The 22,185-nt window shown below is 30.8% G+C and overlaps 1 protein-coding gene across 1 annotated transcript in view; it reads left to right on the plus strand.

Moving 5' to 3' along the window:
* The first annotated feature begins 1,460 nt into the window (after window positions 1–1,460).
* Window positions 1,461–22,185, plus strand: part of pxb (putative Hedgehog signaling attenuator pxb) — a 647,697-nt gene continuing 626,972 nt past the window's right edge. Inside the window, exon 1 of the mRNA XM_087415727.1 lies at window positions 1,461–1,534. The gene's annotated coding sequence lies outside the window, so the exon portion shown is untranslated. The remainder of the gene's footprint in view (window positions 1,535–22,185) is intronic.

Here is a 22,185-nt window from a genome sequence, read left to right on the forward strand (position 1 = left end):
TGTTAATGTTTTATGTTTTTGATAAAGTAAAGAAAATGTTTTATCCGTATTCATGTGCGTTCTTTTAAAGAACGCTGCTCCTATTAATTAATGTGCCTTCAATTTGTGTATATTCGCATTTGATTTATTTTAACAAATAATTGCTAAAACAGATGTAAGCTAATTGTTTAAGTTAATATCGCATAAATCATTATTTGAATTATATTTACAATTTCAATGTAAAATATTCATAACACAACGTTCTCAGCACCAGGGCACATTAATTGGGACAAACTTAAAATCTTGTGATATTATTGGACTTATATTTGTGAGATTTATCTTTTGAAAAATATTTACTATTTTTATTAGTTAAAAAACATTATTTTTGTTTTATTTATCTTTTCTTATTTATTTGTGCTAGTTTTCTTTATAACTTATTTAAATATAAAGACACATTAGAAAGAACAGACACAGTAATAGGGACAGTTATCGTACATAATTAAATTGTTTGCTTATTTGTAATATTTTGATATCATTATAATTATATCATAATAAATATCATAATAATTGGAATTAATCTGTAAACGATTACAAATATTAAATTATACAATTAATGTAATAAAATAATTTATTTGTTGCATTGTAAATCAAGTCATGAAAATAATTAAAATTGATTAAGGTAATTAAAAAATATTTACAATTGCATTATTCTAAATTTTTAAACTAATAATAGCTTTTAATATCATTGTAATAACAGAAATTAATCTTTAAACGATTACAAATGTTAAATTATACATATAAATAATTTAATAAAATAATTTACTTGTTCTATTGTAAATCAAGTCTTGGAAATAATTAATTAAAATAATTAAAAATTATTTATTATTCTGTCAATTGTATTATTCTGAATTTAGCATCTTATTAAAAAGAAAGATTTTACAATGTTTAATCGAATATGACTCACTGAGAAAAAAATTTACTAAATTTTAATAAATATTTTTTTTAATAGTCCTAGCGGAATATTTACTGAATGTAAACACATATTCATTAGGCACGAAAATCATTAGTTTGATTCAGCTATCATTTTTTTATTTATTTAAATATTTATTTACTGTAAGTAAATATTCCGTTAGGACCATTCAAAGAAATACTTATTTATTTAAATTTAATAAAACTTTTTTTTAGTGTAGGTGTACAGAGAGAATGTTATAAAATATAAAAAATATATTTTTTATTAATTATATTAATAATGTGAATAAAAATAGATTTTTCTAATTTAATTTTAATTTTTTAATCATTTAATAAAAATATGTATATCTTAATGAGTGTGCAATTAAAATTCGTATATAATTTTTGTTTGTGATTTTATATAATTATAAAATCTTCAATTTTTTTATAAACTTTATCTAATTGATTTTTTAATGTATATTTAATCACAATTCGATTCTTTCTTCAAATTTTTTCTGTTTTTTTGTAGATGAACCATTACATCGCTCGTCCAGTTTCTCCAGATATTTCAACTCTTAGTGCTTCAAATACTTCAGATACTTCTACTGTGAGTCTTACTTTATATGCAATTATATTTGTGTCGTCATTTGTCTTTGATATCTATTAACGACAATAATTACTCGGCACGCTTCAATTATACATAAAGCGATCCGAATGAACGCTTGGACTGTCGCCCATAATTGACTACTTAATAAGAGTTTTGCTAGAGCGTGGAATGCAGTTTTTGTGTCGAGATCTCTTATTCCTCAGGAAATTTTCACGCGCAAAGTTCTTTCCAGTCCTTAGGAAATTTTCGCGTGCGACTAATGCTGCTTGATTGAAGATGAGAAATCTTCGATATTATCCGTAAATGTTACATGGGAAAAACGATTTTGTTGAAGTATCTAAAAATCTAATTAGATGTAGATCTGAAAATAATTTATTGGCTCATCAAAATAATTATATAAGACGTTTAAGCATAATGAGCAATGCTTTAATTAATAGTAATTTCAATCATTTTTATAGTTATAATAACTAATTATAATCATTTTAGATTGTGAACTACGTACATTTGTTGCTAGAATTATACATGTTTATTATTACTAATATTATAGTTGCTGTACAGTAGTAATAATCCTAATTATAATAATATGTTATTATTAATGTTATTATTAATAATTACAAATGAAAATAAAGGATTCTTAGTATTAAATAATAATAGTAAAAAATAAAGAGCATATAAGAGTCATGTTCTAAAATTTATATATAAAGAAATATATGACCATGTAATTACATATTTAATTAGTCAATTCTAAATATTACAATATACAATACATATTACATTCGGCATCATGATCGTGCCATCTTCAGATATATAAAATGTGCACAGTAACAATGTTGTTAGATATTAAAATTTTATCGCAGAGATTTGTTTTTGTTTGTTCTCTGCACAATTACAATACCGAAACATGTAATATGTATATTGTAATATTTAAAATTGACAAATTAAGTATGTAATTACACGGTCATATATATTTCTCTAAATTTTAAGACCTGACTCTTGTATGCCCTTTACTTTTTGACATTATTATATAATTATGAATATCAAACATTTTTCTCGCAGTGCAGCCAGTTTGAGCGTCCTTTATAATTATTTTAATGATTTAGCAAAACCAGTTTCACACACATATACACACAAGTCTGTATCTAACTAAATTTTAGGCTGTGTTCTAAAATTTACTGTCAGTTCTGAAAATCTATAGTAGTGCACGTAACGTAAACTATAAATTTTATAGTACTGGCAGTAAATTTTGGAATACAGTCTTGGATACTTTAGCAAAACCATTCTTTCTTCATACAGATATCTTACTCTTGACTTGAGTACCTTACTCTTGACTTGAATACCTTACTCTTGACTTGAATCCATACTAGAATAAATTCGTTATAATTTTGATGACTCGTGAAACGATGTAAGTCGTGTGAATTATTTTGAAAAATAACGTAACGTTCCAGGAATGTTCAAACGTTAGGACATCTTTCTTTTTAAACGTTGTTTGGATAGCCGCAGAATCAACATTAGTTTTCGCGAAAACGGTTCGTCAAACATTACACAGATCGCGACCGTTTCCTGCTTTCGCTCGCTTTGAACAGCTAGTCGAGATGAAGCGTTTAAAGCGGATCGCGCAGTTGGTCACTCGCGTGATTTCGCCCCTTTAAGAGTAAGTTTTGGAGATGCATCGGATGCAACTCGTTCGCAGTTAAGAGAGACTGCAGCCCGATGCTCGCAGATCTCTCGGTCGCGTAACGAACGAACGGGCACCTCCTTCGGCGAGGCGCGCGCTGATTCGCGAAATTTATTTGTCGAAAGTTTGCTCGTTAAAAGCGCGAACGGGTACGCGCACGGTTGTTCCAGAGGTCTTACTTGTATACGTTGGATAGTACTTTTCGCGCGTTGCCCTCGTTTCTTTCATGATTTTTTACCCTTTTTCCTCCTCCTCCCCTCACCGTTGCCGGTTGCAACGAACATATCTGCCGGAGAGATAAGCGACGAGAAAAACCGGACCGAAGGTTTCCACGATTCACGCTCCTTCCTTTTGCACTCTTTTAGTGCGAGTGTCTCACTGTTTGTTTCTGCAGTCTTTTAATCCTTAACTGGACGGTGACTCATTTGAAGACGTACGTCGCGTCCGATACGCAGTAATTTATGACTGGTTTGTTCGAAAATGTATATAATAATTTTATAATCCTTTAGAGATCAAAAATGTAATCATATCTTTGCAAAATTTTTTATACATGAATATTGAACATTACAGTACACAAAAAATGTATATTGAAATATAGGATATTAAAGTTACAGTACATATAAAAAAAGAATACATATTAAATATAATATTTTTTATTTTTATTAAACAAATTCGCGAAAAATATATTTTTACATATACATTTTATTTAAAATCCTTTTATGAAAAGGAATGTTGTAAAACTTTTTTAATAAATGAAACATAATATCACTTGCCAGAACATTACTTACCAGAATTGCAATTGTAATACTCATATTTTATGTTCAGTTAAGAATTAAATGCTGCACTTTTAATTCTTTATTCAGCCCTGTAAATATATATGTAAATTAAAATTTGTTATATTTCTTATATTTTTCAACTTTTAAATAAACTTATTAATGTGGTGTTTTTTAAACGTTTGTAATAATAATTTTTGTAGTAAGATGAACAGGGCTGGAAATAATATAATGGACGATGCATTGTAATTATCGATTTTAAACATGTGGCTCGTGAAGAGAAGGGAAAAAGTTTCTTTCGATCGTCTCAGAGTTTTTAATTTTTGTGAGATTAAACATAATTATTTCCGTCGCTTCTTTTTCCCGTCGTCGTGCGACTCCGCATGTAATTAGCAAATGGAAACTAATTCACAGCGTTTCCTTGAAAGGGAGTCCTTCCTTCCTGTCGTTTGTTTCTATTTCTTTCTGCACAGTTCTTGCATTTTTACTTATTTGTCCAAAGTATGATTTACTCGAGACTGTAATTAGCGAAATCTCTCTATGTAGCCCTGTCGAGATTAATACACCCGTGAAAGAAACTTTTTCCTTTCTCGTTCACGATGGAAATTAAGATGCGCGACAAATGTTTGAAGATAAATGGTATTTTTTTTCTTTAAAATCTTGATGGATAGAATACTAATATAATTCGATATAAAAATAAATCTTTTGGCAGTCTATTATTTTATTATAATTATTATTCAATACGAAAAATTAAAACTTTTTTTCTTCATAAAATCATAAAAACTTTTGTAAATATATAGTTGAACTGTTGTTTAAGAATAAACAATTTTATTGTGCTGCTTATAATGGCTCATATAAAAAATATATAATAAATAGTTGCAATGAATTTGTAATATACACGAGCATGGAAAGTTACAGACATTAAGATCGATATACGGTTATATAAAGACTATAGGTTGCACTGTACAACAAAGATAGGGTTATATATACCGCGAATATAGTTTCCAATTTGCCGCTGTATCGTCAATTTACGGCTAATCTGCATTTCTATGGTACTATTTACTCCGTTTGCCTCCTTTGAAGCACATATGTATACATCATTTACAAGTTATCGAATATGTGTACTAGAGAATAGCCAGTAATTTGAAGTTTGAGTAGAGATATTGCTATATTTTCTGCACTTCTCTTGCTGCAAATTGTTTTGAATCGAACAGTAAATGTTTCTTCACTGATAACATTTAATTTGAGAAAAGGATTTTCAATTTAATAATGCAACTATCAACAACTCTTATTCATCTCTATTAATTGAAATTTTAATTTACGATTTAACAAATTTAAGTTATACGATACGTAAAAGTGAAACGAGATATCTGACCACGATGATATTTTTTAATTTATTGTAAATATCGTTAACTATTTGCTATTTGATATTGTTTGCATCATTTGATCCTTCTGTGTCAGATATATATAGAATGGATTAGATGACGAAAATAATATCACGTATTACTGTAAGTAATAAAAGGAACTTTCATTTATATATATTTTCAAAACGTACACGCAGGGAATTTTCTTTTAAAATTTATTCTGAAAATCTGATAGTTGTGGTACAATATAATATTTTAAAGATTTTCATCATGCACTTCAGTAAAATTAATCAAATTTATTTTATACCTTATTATAGTTTTATTAATGAATGAAAGAGATTTACATTAAAATTCTTTGAAATACAATGTTGTCCCACAACTATTATATTTTCAGGCGAAACTCTAAGAAAAAATTCTTTCCGTGTAGGTACCATAAAATCGATTGCTTATTTGCATTTATATAATATTATTTATTGATATTATTTATATAATATTATTTATGATTCTTTTTAAGAAAGCGAATAAAGCACGGGCTCAGCTAAAAATGATCTAAGAGTGAAAAGAGAGAAATGAAAGAGGCAATGAATGGGCGCTTGTTGCTTTGTCTGATATTATATAGCTTACCTTAGATACTTATTGAATATCATTTCTGTTTTACGATATTGAGACTAATGAGGCTGTAGGAAGGAATTTTCAATCCTAGGGATTGGAAAATACATCGTGCTTTTACGAAAATTATTCTCATTTAAAAAAACCAAGCACTTTTTAATACTTTTAGCGATCCCTTTCAAACTTTCATTGCTCGTTCCCTATTTTTCTGTTATGTCGAAATTATTGAATACCGTTATCGTTTCGTATTGCGGAGAATTTATCAGTAGAATAAAAAAATCAACGGAAAAATCGAAATTGTAGGAGCTCGAATTTTCACGTGAAATTGCACAAAGTATCTCGTAACATGTAACAATTGGCGATACCAAATGACTCGATGCAACTTTATTTTATCTAATTAATTATTAGTACTTTACTCTGATATATTATAATGGATTTATGACATTTTAAAATGCTTTATTCGGATTACGAATAATCCAAGCTCGATAGATATCTCAATATACTGTTTTACCAGTGAATTACATCGCTACGAGTATGTATATCATGTCAGTAAGCATCTTTTACTCTCATCACCGTGTTCCATGTAACAAAGTTAATCGTGAGACGGGTTGTAGCGACGACATTCGTGTGAATAAAGCACGAGATCAGTAACGAGCTTAGCGAGCGAAGTGATTTCGGGCACGGAACGATGCCGGATGCCTATCTATGCGGTGTATACCTGCAGTTAAATCCACCTGCCGTGTGCATCCCTTGGCCGGGGGGTTGAAGGGTGAGAGGATTGCAACATGCCCCTTCTGGGCCGTAACAACGGCCACCAGAGCGGCCGTCGTGACGCACGTAACGCACGTAACGCGGCACCAACGCGGGACGACGCGACGCGACGACGTAACGCGGAAAGCTCGACGGCCATGGCTGAATGCTAACGTCCGCATTAATACAAACTAGGCAGCGGGATGTAATTAGTGGCACAGTCTGGCCGCGTCGCGTTATTCTAATGCGCTTGCCAGTTGCCACACTGTTCGCGGACAGACGTCGTGCTTCGTTCTCTTTCGACACGTCCCTAAATGCGGTTGCGATCGAGGTGGAAAAACATGGTGTTTTGGGGGAAATTTCATTAGGACGAAATCACGGAGAGAGAGAGATTTTGGTTTATTTAAAGGTATTTTTTTTAGGGATTATAAGACCTTTGCGCACGTACACCAAACAAGACACTTTCAGTAAAATACTTTAATTGATACTAAAGGAACATAAAAACTTTTTATAAATATAATTTTTAGAGATGTGAAAAAATGTGTACAAAGTTGCAAGAGAACGATTTTATCAAAGTTATAAATTATTTTATAAAATGTTATTTTTTGTTTATCACGATTTTAGGCGAAAAATTTTAAAAAATTTTCAATTTTCCGGCATTCTTTTTATAAATGGTATCTTTATTGATTGAACTTCTAACATAAATAAAAAAAATTCTTTGGAAATGCAAAAAATTATATTTACCAGAAAAATCGGTAATTTTATTTTAAAAAATGTTTGGAACTTTTATAATATTCAATTTATAAATACTTTTAAGACATGTAATTTAAAATAAAAAGGCTTGTCGATGTCTATCCATTTGTGAAATGATCTTGACAAAAATAAAAAATTGATGTTTTTAAAATTATTTATAACTTGTAATAAAATTATTTTTTTCTTATGAGCATTATTTTCTCACAAAATTTCTAAAGATTATGTTTATAAGAAGTTCTTCATGTATCTTTAATCCTCAACAACAAATATAAGTAATTTTACTAGAAATGTCTTTTCGTATGCAAAAAATTTTACCTTAAAAAATTTTCCAAAAATTCTAATTTTTGTTGATATAGAGAGATTATGGTGCTTTGAATGTTTTTATACTGTCATATTTTAGTTTAAATTTAATGTTTTTATTTAAATCTGTCAGAACAATTGTGAAAGAAAGCAGTATTCTAAAATGGATAGAACTAATTATTATAAAAATAATTGTTTAGTTTAATTAATGAAATAGGATCTTTGTGAATGTCACGAAATCTACATAAATCTTCTTGACGTTTTTCAAAGACTATTTCAAGAACATTTAACTGATTCTGACCGAATCTGTAACCGTATAAAACTTATTAATTCTCAAGTTTCTCGCATTCTACGATTCGGAAAATTCAATTTTTTTGGATAGTCGTGCAACGCTGAATCTACGTAAACGAAATAATCGTGGCACGAATTCACGGATGATGGATATAAAGCGGATGGAAGTTACCGTGATACAAAGCAACGGGATAAAAGTTTTGATTGGGACGACGACGAATCGAGTTAGTCACGAGAAATACGTATTTTACAACTGGACTTCTGTCGACGACAAGTCGGCGAGAGAATCCACGCCCGCGATTCTTCGTAAAAACTTGGTCGGCGAGGAAATGCTGTCGTCGAGTTACATTTCTCGCGGCGACGACCCTTCGACGTCTCTTCGACGAGACATCGCGAATTTTTTCGAAAGACGACACGCGACGTCGCGTTTTACGACGCCGGTTTTGATTTCTTGTACGGTCTTCTTGATATTTGGTAAACGCGAAGTTGAGATGTTCTGCGCTTTCATCTGAATCCGGCCGATCGGAACCAGTCGCTTGCGAGCGTTACATTTTATTTTTCCTGTCACTAAGATAACTCCGGAAATTTGCGGAAAGAAATAGTCCGATCTTGGTTTATGATCAATGATAAAAAGGTTTTCGGAAAACTCAAATAATAATTCAAAATAAAAATTTACAATAAAACATTATATGTCATTTTAAACTTAACACTCTAAATTCACACTTAACTCTAAATTTTTCAATATTGTATGATAATATTTGATTGTTAAATTTTAGTAACCATTATTTGCCGAAATAATTAATTTGTTCTATATAAGCGTCGTTTGTCCTATTGAATATATTATTAAGATTTATCTAGTGATTATTATTCATGATACATTAAAAAACGTAGGGACATAACATCGAGTTGTAGGCAGGCAGGCCAGCATCCGGCCTGGTATTAGCTCCGCTAATGAGCGACGTTACCACCTCGTTCGAGTAATCCACGCAGGTGTCTCTACCGCGAAAGATTCGTAGAAGGCAATCACGTTTGACAATCATGTTACAGTCGTGCTCAAAACACTTTCTCTTAAGTCATAAGTGTAATGTAATTTGAGTTAATATTTTTTAAATGTTTTATCTTTGAACGGTTTGACGTTTTTGGAATTTATAAATATTAATTGTTATGCTTTATTAATATTAAGAAGAAAATATTTTGCTAAATTATTAATTGTAATCGTAAAACACGTTTAAAAGAATTATTTTGATAATGATATAAATGTTTAAAAAATTAATACTTGTAAAGAGATATAAAAAGAATAAATTCTCTGTATTTTTATATTAAGATTATAATTTGATAAATAGCAATAAATTAAAGACAGAAAAATTTATGCTATTATTAGTCGCCGGGAAATTTTATAAAATAATTTTGAGATATCTATTGACTATTCAGAAGTTTTTTTGAAAGATTTTGTTATAAATATAACATATATTCAAGTTCTTAGAGTTTTGAATCTTTGGGTCTTTTAAATCTTTTGAATCCATACAGCTTATAAGTAAGTTTCTATACGCGTACCATTTGTCTTAGTGTAAGAAATAAGCCCGGGACAGGAATATACACTAAAGACAAACGTAAGAAAGGAGAAAAAAGCGTCGAGTTGACTGTACGGTTCGCAAAGCAAATAAAACTGAGAGAAACGATCTCAACGTTCGATACCTTCGAGCCACGAAAGAAAAACGTCGTCGAACAAGTCACGTAGAAACACGTCTGTCCGAAGTCGTTCTAATGATCTCGGATGTGGAGACTCGAACGTTATAGTCGTTAAACTTCTCTAACTTAAGACAACTTGCTCCAAGATTATATAATATATATTTCAAATATTTGATATTCGTCATCTGAGGTAATCTGAGAATCATAGATATATCCGAAATAAAAATTTGTTGTGTAATATTCTTGAAATATTTGGGAAAATTCGATATCTTGTTTGTGTTAATATAACGTATTAAATATAACGTATTAAATATTGTAATCAGGATTAGGAAAGTTATTTTACAAATTATTTATAAGTAATTTTATTTAAGAAATTGAATCCAATGAGTTTGGATACTTTATTTTTTATATTATATTTTATCATTATTTGTTTCAATTTTGTATTACTTTTTGTATTAAATTTCTGTATAAACATACAAGGTAATTTAAAAATTTATTAGTAACTTAAAAAGTAACTTTTCCTGATTATAAATATTACAATAGATATTAATTAAAAGGGGAAACGGAAATATTATACATTATTGATATTAAAATAAGATATAAGAGGAAATGGAAATATTATAGGTATGTTATAGATATTAAAATAAAATAAAATAATCGTGGTAACAGATAATGCCAATAAATTTTGCGCGAAATAAACTTTCTTCCGTAAGAAAAATCTTGAGATAGTGTTCGATCATTCAATTAAAATTACATCAAAAGTATTCTTGCATTAAAGGATTTCCATAAATTTCATATAGCGTTGATTATGATCGATCCCAACAGGATATTCATAATTACTCAACGTAAATAATCGGTTGTATGTAATTTAGTTTGCAACGTGAACAACGCGTCACGTCGGAGCATACCATTGTGATATTATGTACACGTAAATTATAATAGATCTAATTAGTGTAATAGAAATTCCGTTATTATGCTATTCGTTGATGTATGACCAATTCGTTGTTTGTGAAAATTGTTGCAAAGCTTTACTTAAAGAATCATAATGATATGCAAACTCTCTCTGCATAAATACGATCGATGTATTTCTGAAAAATAAGATTTATAATTTAGAAACATATTAGTTTTTAGAACCAAAAATTTTAAGATTTACTATATTTAATAATCCAAGAATCTCATACAATCACTGTAAATTATTTCCAAAGCTATTTGCGCGATTGTTGCTTTTTCTACTTCGACAACTCGTAAGAGTTACAATAGTTCGATTCCAGTATCGGTAAACGTTGACGAAGAAAATCTTCGTGGCTTCCCAAATGACCGATGCAATTGACCTTGCAAATGGCGACGATGGCCATCCAATCTAGACCGACACTCTTGTGTGACCTGTAAAGTGGATGAATACGAGGTCGGAAGGATGTCATTCGTATAGCTTCCCGACGGTACTCTGACCGGCTCTCGATTGTTTCGAGTGAGCTCTAGCTACTTTCTTCGAGTGCTGGTTCGATCGAAAATACACCACTACTCGATCTTCTCTCTCAATATCGTATGTTTCTGTCGATCGGTTTATAAATCTTGATCGTGGTAACAGAAATTCATGAGCATGGCTAATTGCCATTCGGGCATACTTCAATTTTGAATTAAAATTAAAATATTTAAAATTGAAATATTTATTAAAATAAAATTAAATTGAATTTAGGTTTTTTTGAAAACATGCTTTTAAATGTTCTGGACCGACGTTTTTGTGTGATCTACAAAGTGGATGAATACGAAGTCGTACTACGAAAATACCTTCAAATTATTCGAATTAATGTACCTTGAGATAATTAAATTTAAATATAATTACAATTATAATCTGACTAATTAATATTAGATAATCCGTTTATGAATCAATTTACAATTATAATCTGCCGATAGTTTACATTAATTTAGTCGGCATTTTCCAAAATCTGAATAAATAATCGTAGTTGTTTCGTTTCTAAATCTATTTTTCTTGTTTTCAACATAATTTCATTTATTTAGAATATTAGAACGAGGTATCTACTCATATCTCTGTTATTGTTTAACAAGCAGACCGTGTAGAGCGCATTTAGCAGTAAGGTGAGGTACGATCCTAATTAAGAGGAATGCTGGCATTACGTTCTGTTCTTACTCGCGGTCGCAGTTGTTCGCCTGAAGAACGACGGGCATTATCTTTAATGAGAAATTGCGTTCAAGCCGGGTGTATCACGAAGAATCTCTGGTGAGTGTACCAGTAGTAACAATTCTCTTGACATTACGTGCCACGCGACACGATGTCAAGAAAATTGTTTTCCCAGTAATAGCGCGGTAATTCGATGTTATCAATTTTATAATAACGTCTTTTGAACAATTTGATCTATTGATCAGAAATTTAAAGCAGAGATGTATTTTAAGTTATAAATTTAGTCAAATATCAATATTGATTGGAATCTTTTATTGGATATTGAAATTAGAAATCTGTAGTAATGTGAACATTTCAAGAATTCTAACAGATGAAATTTATTATTAGCTTTATAATTGATTTAATTTTAAGATAATATTACTTGATTAATGCCTTTCATAAAATGTATTTTAATTAAATTTGTAATTATAATATATATTATGTAATTACGTTGTAAAATCGATACAATTAAGTAGCAACAATAATTTTAATTGTAGTATATACAATAATTTTGATTTAAAATTTGATTGGGAAGTTTATCCTTTTATTTTTTATATTTTAAACGTATTACGGATAAATCTAACTTTTTGAAAAACATCTATTACATTCATGCAAGGCAAATTTATTATAATTAACAAGTTTATTAATTAGCAAGTTCATTAATTAACCGATGTATAAAGAATAGCAATTTACTGTTATTGTAAACGAAGCGTTTCAATGATTAAAATTACACACGCAGTCAAATGTAACTGAGACAAATTAGAGAACACAGTTCTTGCTTCTTCTTGAATCGCATCAAAGTACTTTTTTGATTGAAGAAAAAGTCTCTGTAAAACAGATGTAGCTAAAGGTAACCTTGGCGAACGATGCATGCCAGATGCCATGTCGCTCTGATTTAATAGTCGCCGATGAACGGGTGCTAATAGCCAGCCTTCTTTTTCATCCGAGTGAACACGGTCGCGTCTGGTGGGGTTAGCGCCGGAAGAGAATCAATTACGAGCTTTTAGTCTCGTTAGCGAGGTGACACGCCGGCGCGTCGTTATTCCCTTTAAAGATAGAAAGGTTATTAATAAACGTCACGCGCAGATAGAGCCGTCGTCGTAACGAATGGCGCGAGCGGCATAAATTTCCCGTCTTGAAAATATCGTCCAAGCCACTGGTTGTTGTTGTCGTTCTCGTCGTCGTCATCGTTGTCATCGTCTTCATCTTTGTTCCCAGTATGCTGGGAATAAATTCGCTTTCTCTTTACGCAATCCTTTTATTAAGTGTTAAAGTGATTAAACGCGAGATTTTTTAAAGGTCTCTATATGTATATATAATTTGTCATTTGTAGCATTGTTTAATGTGCAAAATTGCACAAGGTGTGTTTACGTATCGTTCGTGTGAGATCATCTTTGATGTTGAATAGGCACTGAGATAACAGTTTTTTATATTTGTGACTGTAATTACATATTATCATAATTATGGTTATTCCTATTATGTCAGTGATAATAACTATATGTATGGTTCTATCAAATATTTTCAGAAGAATGAAAAGCTATATCGCAAAAAAAATCATTTTGCAAAAAAAAAACATGCAAAAGTGACGTGACTTTTTTCAATAATCGCAAATTTAACGAATTAATAAAGAAGTTAGTTGGATTTATTTTGAATGAGACGAAAATACTGGAGGATTAATAATGTTCGTGGACTCGAAGAATCACCAAAAGAAGGATCACCATTAAAAGGAAGCGAGCAAGATGGGAGAAGGGGAAGATAGGAATGGGAAGCGACGAAGAAATGGAGAGGAAGATGTGATCCTGCGTCTTCTGGAAGATGATGCACGAGCACGCGGGGATGACAGCCACATCCGGTGGTATCCGCGGCGGGATGAGCGTACGCAGAGAAATGCATTTCCCGGGGTTTATTTAACTGTGCCACGTTATACGCCAGATGATAGACCGCCACCAGTGTTTCTTGACTAATGCGCCGTACCCCGCTTCTTATTTCCTCGACGCGCAGTTTTTGTTTTGTATTATTTTATCATAGTGTGGCCGTCCGTCCTCCGGGATCGCGTCGTCCGATTCTAAATAAGTGAGCTAAACGCTCCGCGAGAAAAGTACGAGCGTCATTCAATCACGTTGCGTCGACGAGGAAAATACGATACAATATATTTTACCGCTGTCGCTCGAGTAATTATTCATTCGTTTGATGTGGTAGAAGAAATATGATGCCGTTTTTCGAGTTGTCATATTTATTTGTCGGAATATTACTTTGATTTGCTGTAGACATTAAATTTTTTTCTTATAAATTTGTTCAAAATGCAATAAGTTTTTTTTACAATGAAAATATAACATTTTTATACATGATGAGGTATTATTGAATTCTATTCGCGCGGATTGACATTTTTTATAGAAAAGTAGAAATTAAAAGAATCAAAAATAATCGCAAAAGGAGGAAATAATGTCGATAAAAAAGTTTGAGGCTTTTTGCTAATTATAGGATTATGTTAAAAAATAAAAGATCATTTTATAAATATAAGAATATGATCTATGGGCTTGGACAAAAAATCGGTGACATATTAGTGTACTCGTATAAATGTCAGTGCATTAAAAGGATCGTGATAAAATTATATTCTATAGTTATATAACTGTAGAATATAATTAAGTAATAAGAATTTGCTAGCGTTTACGTCACATCGTGAAAGAGTCATATTCGAGGAAAATAAGAAAAATGTAATTAAATTCGGGACATAATAAAGCTGAATATAGAGACAACAATTTAATAAGAAAATTAGTGCTAAAGAGAGATCAGATCTTTATGACTACCGTCGGACTGCGAATAAAAATGAATAGTGGCGTGGATTAATTCGAAATTCTCGCGAGTGCGAGCGAACGTGCCTCGAGTGTGAGGTAAAAATTTAAATTAAAAGATTTTATGCATGGAAATATGGCAGGTATGAAATAAGACGTGAGAACAATGCGGAAGTTCGCCTGATTGTTGTTATAATACTTCCGACGAACAACGCAATAAAAGTGTCCGCGCTACAGCAAAGAAGATTTTATGCTCGTGCTTCTGATAATTCGTTCGCGGCTGTTTACTTCATGTATGCATCTCGTATCTCGCAATACGTTTCGCATTGCAGTTTCCTCAATAAAATTTATCACGTCCTGGTTTATTACGGTTCAATCTTAGTGACAGAGAAGGAAGACGAGCAAGGAGGATGTGTATTGGCAAACGGATCAGGAAAATCTTGGAAATGTGTGTTCGTTATCTACATTATGGAATATATGTCATTGTTATTCATGTGATGGAATGAATGAATATCGCTGTTATGTGATGGAATAAATATCGGGGAAATGTCATCTTATTTAAGTTTCAACGAACGTCGCATATTGTTTTTCCGTTTTTCACTACTAAAGCATTGTCATTTGTCATTTTTTTGTATAGAATATTAATTATGTACATTAAATTTCATTTAAAAGTTTGTTGAAATTTCGTTGTAATTTGGAAAATTATAACGACGTATTGTCTGGACTGTAATGATATCAATTATTGAGGTTCCTCTATAATTTGAAAATACATTTTGTTCAGGAATAAATTTATAAATACAGATACATTAGTGAAAAAGATATTTAATATCTTTTAATGTAGCTAACTGACTATATTTAATCAAATTAATTTTGTATGGATGAATATATCAATATAATATATTGATATCGACATTCCATCAAAAATTTAATATTACACTGAGATTTACACGCGAATTTGTCACCGAGTTTTTTGTGCGAACTCGTAAATTATATAATTATACTTATAAAATAGATATTTTCTTTTTTAACATAATAGTTCTGTAACTAACAATAGTTTAACGTTTTTTGTTGTTACTGGAGTAATTTGTTAGATATGTTATGTGGTACAGGACAAGAATCTTCATCATTGTTTTATGCGAGATTTTAATTTTCGGTGGCCGATAATATAATCACATTAATGCAATAATTTAAAAAATGCGAATTGCATTTTTTATATACTCCCTCGTTTTCCAATGGATGATAAATGTGATGCACGGTAATGTGTCATTACTAATGCAAAAATGTCCGTTAATTAACGTTGCGCGAAAATCCAGCCGCTTTTCACGATGGTCATTCGCTACGCGATTTTGAAATTTCTGCATTTCCGCGTTGCAACTACAACGAAGATAAATACGATGCGCCATAATAATTCACGTGCGAAGGATTTATCTGTAAGATGATTCGATGGTCGATAACTCCAGTCGGGAGATAGCTGGTGTTGATAAAGTGTGGCAGGGCAGTGCTCGTGCAACACTGTGACATATGTAAATCCACTCATTGTTTATTGTAATAACAATGGTGCGTGTGTGTCATCGTGGTTTACCTCTACAGATTGCTTCAAAATACGTAAAGCTTTTAAATTTAATAATTTATACGTTCAACAGTATGATAATTTATGGATTTATAGATATGTATAGAATCCAGGAATTTTTTAGGATTTAATAGAAATTTTTCACTTTATAGGTGTCTAAATATTTGGAAATCTAGGCATTCGTATACAATAATACGTGTATATGGCAGCAATTTATATAGATTTAATTCAAGTTTATCGAATCAATAAACATTGTTTTACAAATTTATAGACCTTTAAATAGTTTAAATTTATAGATACTTTATAGATATTTCTAGAAATTTGTAGATGTTATAATTGATAGATCTTTAAATATTTTAAATGATTTTTGTGTTAACGAATTTATTTATGAGATAGAGCTTTAGAATTAGATGACGTTTAATGCGTTTATTTAATTTATTTTATTCGTATTCTAACTGTGATTAATATATTTAATCGTCAACGGTCTGCGTTATTTTAATTGTCTCTGTACAACAACGCGAAAACTTTGCTTAATTAAAACGCGGCTTGACATAGCTCGTTCATTATTTTTATGTTTTATATCATCACCGGCGCGAATACTCATCTCATGTTAATTTTACGTTTTGAATAGGACAATGAGATGGAAATCGTAAGTCACTTTCATGTTTGCGTGAAACAATGTATTCACTGCTGTTCATCCGCGTGAGCGCAATCCGTATTCGTGTGTACTTTATTCTTTTCCGTTATACTTCACACTTTCCGAGAATGGCCAAACGTTACGGCCATACGCAAATTTTTCGAATTTACTTCTTAAGTTTACAAGAATAATATTGCAAGGAATACATTTGGTAGAATTATTCACAGATTTTTTTTATTTTGTCGGTTATGTCAGTTATAGTGAATAACTGAAATAATTTTGATGAAAAGCTAATGAAATTTTACATTTTATTTGATTTTAAATAAATGGAGTATCAACTCAAGACTTTGTTACTTTCCAAGATATTAAAATATCAGATGTTAATATATGTATTGTATTATATATATTATACAAATTTCTGTTGTACCATGAAATTTTTATTAGATATTACAAATCATGATTATCTTAGAACTTAGTTTCTTATTATTCTGTAATTCTTATAGAACGATATACTTAAAATTTTCTTATATGGTATGTTCGATGCACTCGCGCCTGCAGGTGCAAGTTGTAACATGCTGTTGCGTGTAATCATGCACACAATGTGCATGTGCAATTTACTGTTGATGGAAGGTAATTTCGCCGACTGATAATCGCGACGATATCCGGCTAGTATAATCCATACAATAAATACAAATGCTTAGCCAACGGAAGATTAATGGTAACTCCGCACTGTTGCTCGCATGCGGACCTCAAGCTTTGTCGCTCTTCAGGAAAATGCACGTACCGTGAAGTGTGTTACCGCGCAATTTTGTTCTCTTTTTGCGGGAAAGAAAAATCTCAGCTTTTATGGCGTGCGAAAAAGATATTATGAGACAAAATTGCTATATCAAGAAAACTTTTATAACTACATACAAAAGAGACATTTAATCATTAAAGAAAATATACTAGAACTATAATACCAGACATATGTATTTAAAAAATGTATTTATTATATTATACATTATGTCCACAGGGAACTGAATCTTGAGATTCGTGACTTAAAATATCACAACAAGAAAGTTTTGAAAAATTGAATAAAAAAATTATTTGTAATATTTTACTTTAAGCAATAGTTTTTGAGATATAAGGGTTTAAATATGGTCAATTATAAACTAGTTTAGACTGCCATCTGCGGCATGTGTTAGTGAATTGTTGGTGAACGCTCACTTCGACATTTACTAGTGATAGTCTAATTGTAGTTTGTTGTATTGGCCATATTTAAATTATTATCTAAACAATTTCTGCTTGCGTATGGCCGTAAAATAAAAAAAACTACAAATAATTTTTTTATTTAATTTTTCCAGGACTTTCTTGTTATGATATTTTAATTCGCGAATGTCACAAAAAATGTTTGCATTCTTTTATCTCAGCAAGTACAATATTATAATAATTACAACAAATTTAGCACTTGTAAAAGATAAGTAGTGTAAATTATATTATGTGAGTTACACTTGTAAAATATAAAATATATTTAGTACCTGAACAAATCCGTCATCTCTGAGCGCGAAAAGAGGAATAAACGTGTGTCGCGCGGATTGTGGATTCGTGTCGCTTGCTCGTAACCGTGGGTCGTTTTTAATACCGCCATTTATGGCGCAGGCAGTAATGGAGCTGTTCAACAAATAATCCGTCCGTCGTATAACACCTGAATACTCGCTTATAGCTCCAATTTACGATAATCTGTGGTCGAGGTGATATTTTTTCACATAGCTAGTGTGCTAATTTCCTAATCCGATTTCTTTTTTGCACGTTACATTTGTTATTATTTAACGTTGCAATGCTTTATATCCTTTAGATGTATCGCAAAATTAATATCGAATTTCGTGTATTTTTTTCATTTCAATTTGTGAAAATGACATAACAAAAATATTTTTATACGTTTATTTGATAGTTGTTTTTTTTTCGATTGTTCTTAGGTATCTGTTTTTTATAGCTGAACTAGTGTACACTTTTGTAACTTAAAATGTGTATACTTGATATTTGACTAAAGTGAGAAAAAAGTTTTAATGCAATTAGTGTACGAATAAAAAACAAACCGTTTTATGCGTTATTGGAAAATGTACATATTTTAACAATTGAATATTTTGAACGATATTTATTTATATTAATTAAATTGATAATTTTAAACTTTTTATTTTATCTATTAAATGCACCACAAAAACATAAAAGTTTAACATGATCGGTTGAATGAGTAGCTTCAAAACTCACATAATTTCGAAAACTAGTGAATTTACAATTTTAATCTTATCAAGATTTTAATTATTTTTCAGTTTTAATCCGACATTATTCTCGTTTATATTGAGTCCAAGACAAACAGACGATAATTACGGCATAACTATTTATACATGTGGTCTGTGTTTCGTGTCGTAATTCACATTGTTAACGTGTGATTTGCGCCAACAGAGCACAATTATAAAATATGAGACAGCGTCGGCCTGAAAAATGCAAGCGTGCGTGTATTCATTTTAACAAGATTGAGTGGCAACGCGCAGCAGAACGACGTGCGCAGACACCGTTTTATGACAAATATACGATTTTAAATTATCCGCATCATTATTAATTATTAGAGTTTCAACCGCTATCGATGTTTAATGTGACTTAATTAATTTGTGATGCCGGCGAGCGACGGACGACCGTCTGGTTAATTAAAACGCGCGAGTAATACGACGCATATTATTTTGTCTCGCAGTCTTGTGGCACGTTTCATTCCTTGTTAATTTCGTGTCCTCTGGACAGAACAACAGGCTGTTGGAGACCGTAAGTCACTTTCGCGTTTTTTCCCGGTTCGCGCGATGTACGGCATAGTTTTAGCGATGTGGTCGGCAGTAGCGGAAATGTATTCTTTGACACATTTGCAGTGCGTATTCTTTCTGTAAAAATTAAGTGACTGTTATAAAGTTATTTGCATGTAAGATTAAAGGACTTTGCCAAATTATGCATCGAGGAAAATTCTGACTAACCTAGTTAAGGAATTAAACAAGTGACACACACACACACACACACACACACACACACACACACACACACACACACACACAAAATGTTGTCTGTTCGGCTAATTTTACGGAGCTTTAACAGAAACTATATTAAGAAATTAGACGCAACTCTTAATTATTTTCTTTTGTCTTATTAAAATAAGAACAATTTTAATACATACATTCTAAAAAATATGGATGTTAAATATAGTTTTTACCGTGTAATTTAATATAAAATCAACATAGTGTGGACTTAATCATGAGTTTTATCAACCATGCTGTCAAATCCACATTCGTGATGTTAAATTCTCATTATAATGGAATTTAATATATTAACATCACAACACAGTGAGAATTATATAAATATTATTAATTGTCTGATATTAAATCCATATTTTTTTAGAATGTACACGACTGAATGTGCAAACTCTTTTCATTGACAAAAGTAAAATTCTAGATATTTTTTTATCTTTTAAATAATTAGATTAGAACTTGATCGATTGAGTCTGCGCATAATTTTTCGGATTTGTTGAAATTAATATAACGCTATTAAAAAAAAAAAAAATTATTTTAGTAGCATTTTAATAGCATTTTTTTTATAGTTCTTATAAAGTTTCTTATAAAAATGAAAAATTAAAAATGAAAATATGGCATGCTAATTTTGGTTTATTAGTGCTTATAAAAATACGGAATTTTTTTTGTTTTATAAAGAACTGTAGAACTATGAAAAGAGAGAGAGTGCTAGTAAAACTATAATTTTTTTTTATTAATAGATATTCTATTAATTTCGCGGATTCACACGCCGAAGCGTCGACAACTTTTGCACCGCAAGTTTTAATGCAAGTTACATTTGCACATCCGCAATGATTCTATAGTTCCTAATAAGTTTCAGAAATAGTTTTATTTATTTAACTACAAAAATAATATTTGAAATTTAAGGTGCTCTGTGAGCATTAAAATTCAAAAAAAAAATTATCATGAAATTTTATAATTTTTTTTTTTTTTGAAGAGTTCTATAATTCTTGATAGATTTTAGCGATAGTTTCCGCCTTTAAGTGTTTTTAAATAAATTTTTAATGTGCGCTGACACCTCACAAGAGTTTTATCATTTTTCTATAGTTCTGCAATAGCATTTTTCTATAGTTCTTCAACGCTTTATAGGTTTTATCGGAAATACTTTCCGCAGATGAGATGATAGAAAGGGGAGGACGGGAGGAGAGAGGGGGGGGGGGTACTTAAATTTAATAATTATTTAAAAATAATTATAAAAGGTCAGAATTTTAGATAAAACCTATAGAAAATAGCGTCAATTCAAATTGAACGTGTGTCGCCCATTCAGTTTATCATTAAATCCTCGTGAGGGTAATGGATTACTAAATGCAGACTCATTAAAAACATACGCGTGACAAAATTTCTTCGCACGACTTAGTGACATGCACCGCGAGGGTTGCAGAATGGAGTTGGTGTTTTATAACTGGCACTCGTTAGTAATTGAGTGCTCCGAGTAGGAAACGCGACGGTCGACATTGTTCACGGAAGGCGTCTGTTCTGCAGTCGGTCGTAAAGTGCGATTCACTTGAAACGGTAGTGTGCAGACTAAAAGACGATTTCAGAGTTTTACGTCTTATAGCAAACATAAATCTTAATATTTAGCAAGCTGCGGTGTAGATGTATACTTTTTAATTGTGTAGAAAAAAGTAATGTAACAAATACAATAATTACATGTAAGCAACATAAATGTAAAATTGACAGTATATTTAACCTGTAAATGATACCTGGATGCAAATTCGTACCAGCATAATTTTCAACTTGTGAGTATTTGAGAAAATTGGTTTTGCTTAAAATGCAGATTTGAATGAACGTTTGTTTTTCGAAAATTCAATATTACCAATCGATTGATTAAAAAATTTTATATTTAAAAACGTTAAGTTTTACTTCAATTTTGTTTTTAATTTTTATCAGAAGATAGGAATCATTAAAAATGCCTGGTGCGAATTCGTACTCAGGTGTTCTTTTTATGGATGCTCGAAAAGGACGTATCTTCCTTACAGATCAAAATTATTTTAAAATATCGAAATTATTTAGAATTGCTTTGAAAATTTTTAATATAAAAAAATTAAAAAATTCCAATTTAGTATTTATAATTATTTTATTTATAAATATTAGGATCGCTAATAAATCAGTAAATGATTTTGTCAGTAAATGATTGTCGTTAGATAGGGAATGCCTGTTGTCGAAACGAGATATCTGTGCGT

This window comes from Acromyrmex echinatior, chromosome 18 (assembly GCF_024713525.1).
Source record: "Acromyrmex echinatior isolate Ae372 chromosome 18, ASM2471352v2, whole genome shotgun sequence".
NCBI lineage: Eukaryota > Metazoa > Arthropoda > Insecta > Hymenoptera > Formicidae > Acromyrmex > Acromyrmex echinatior.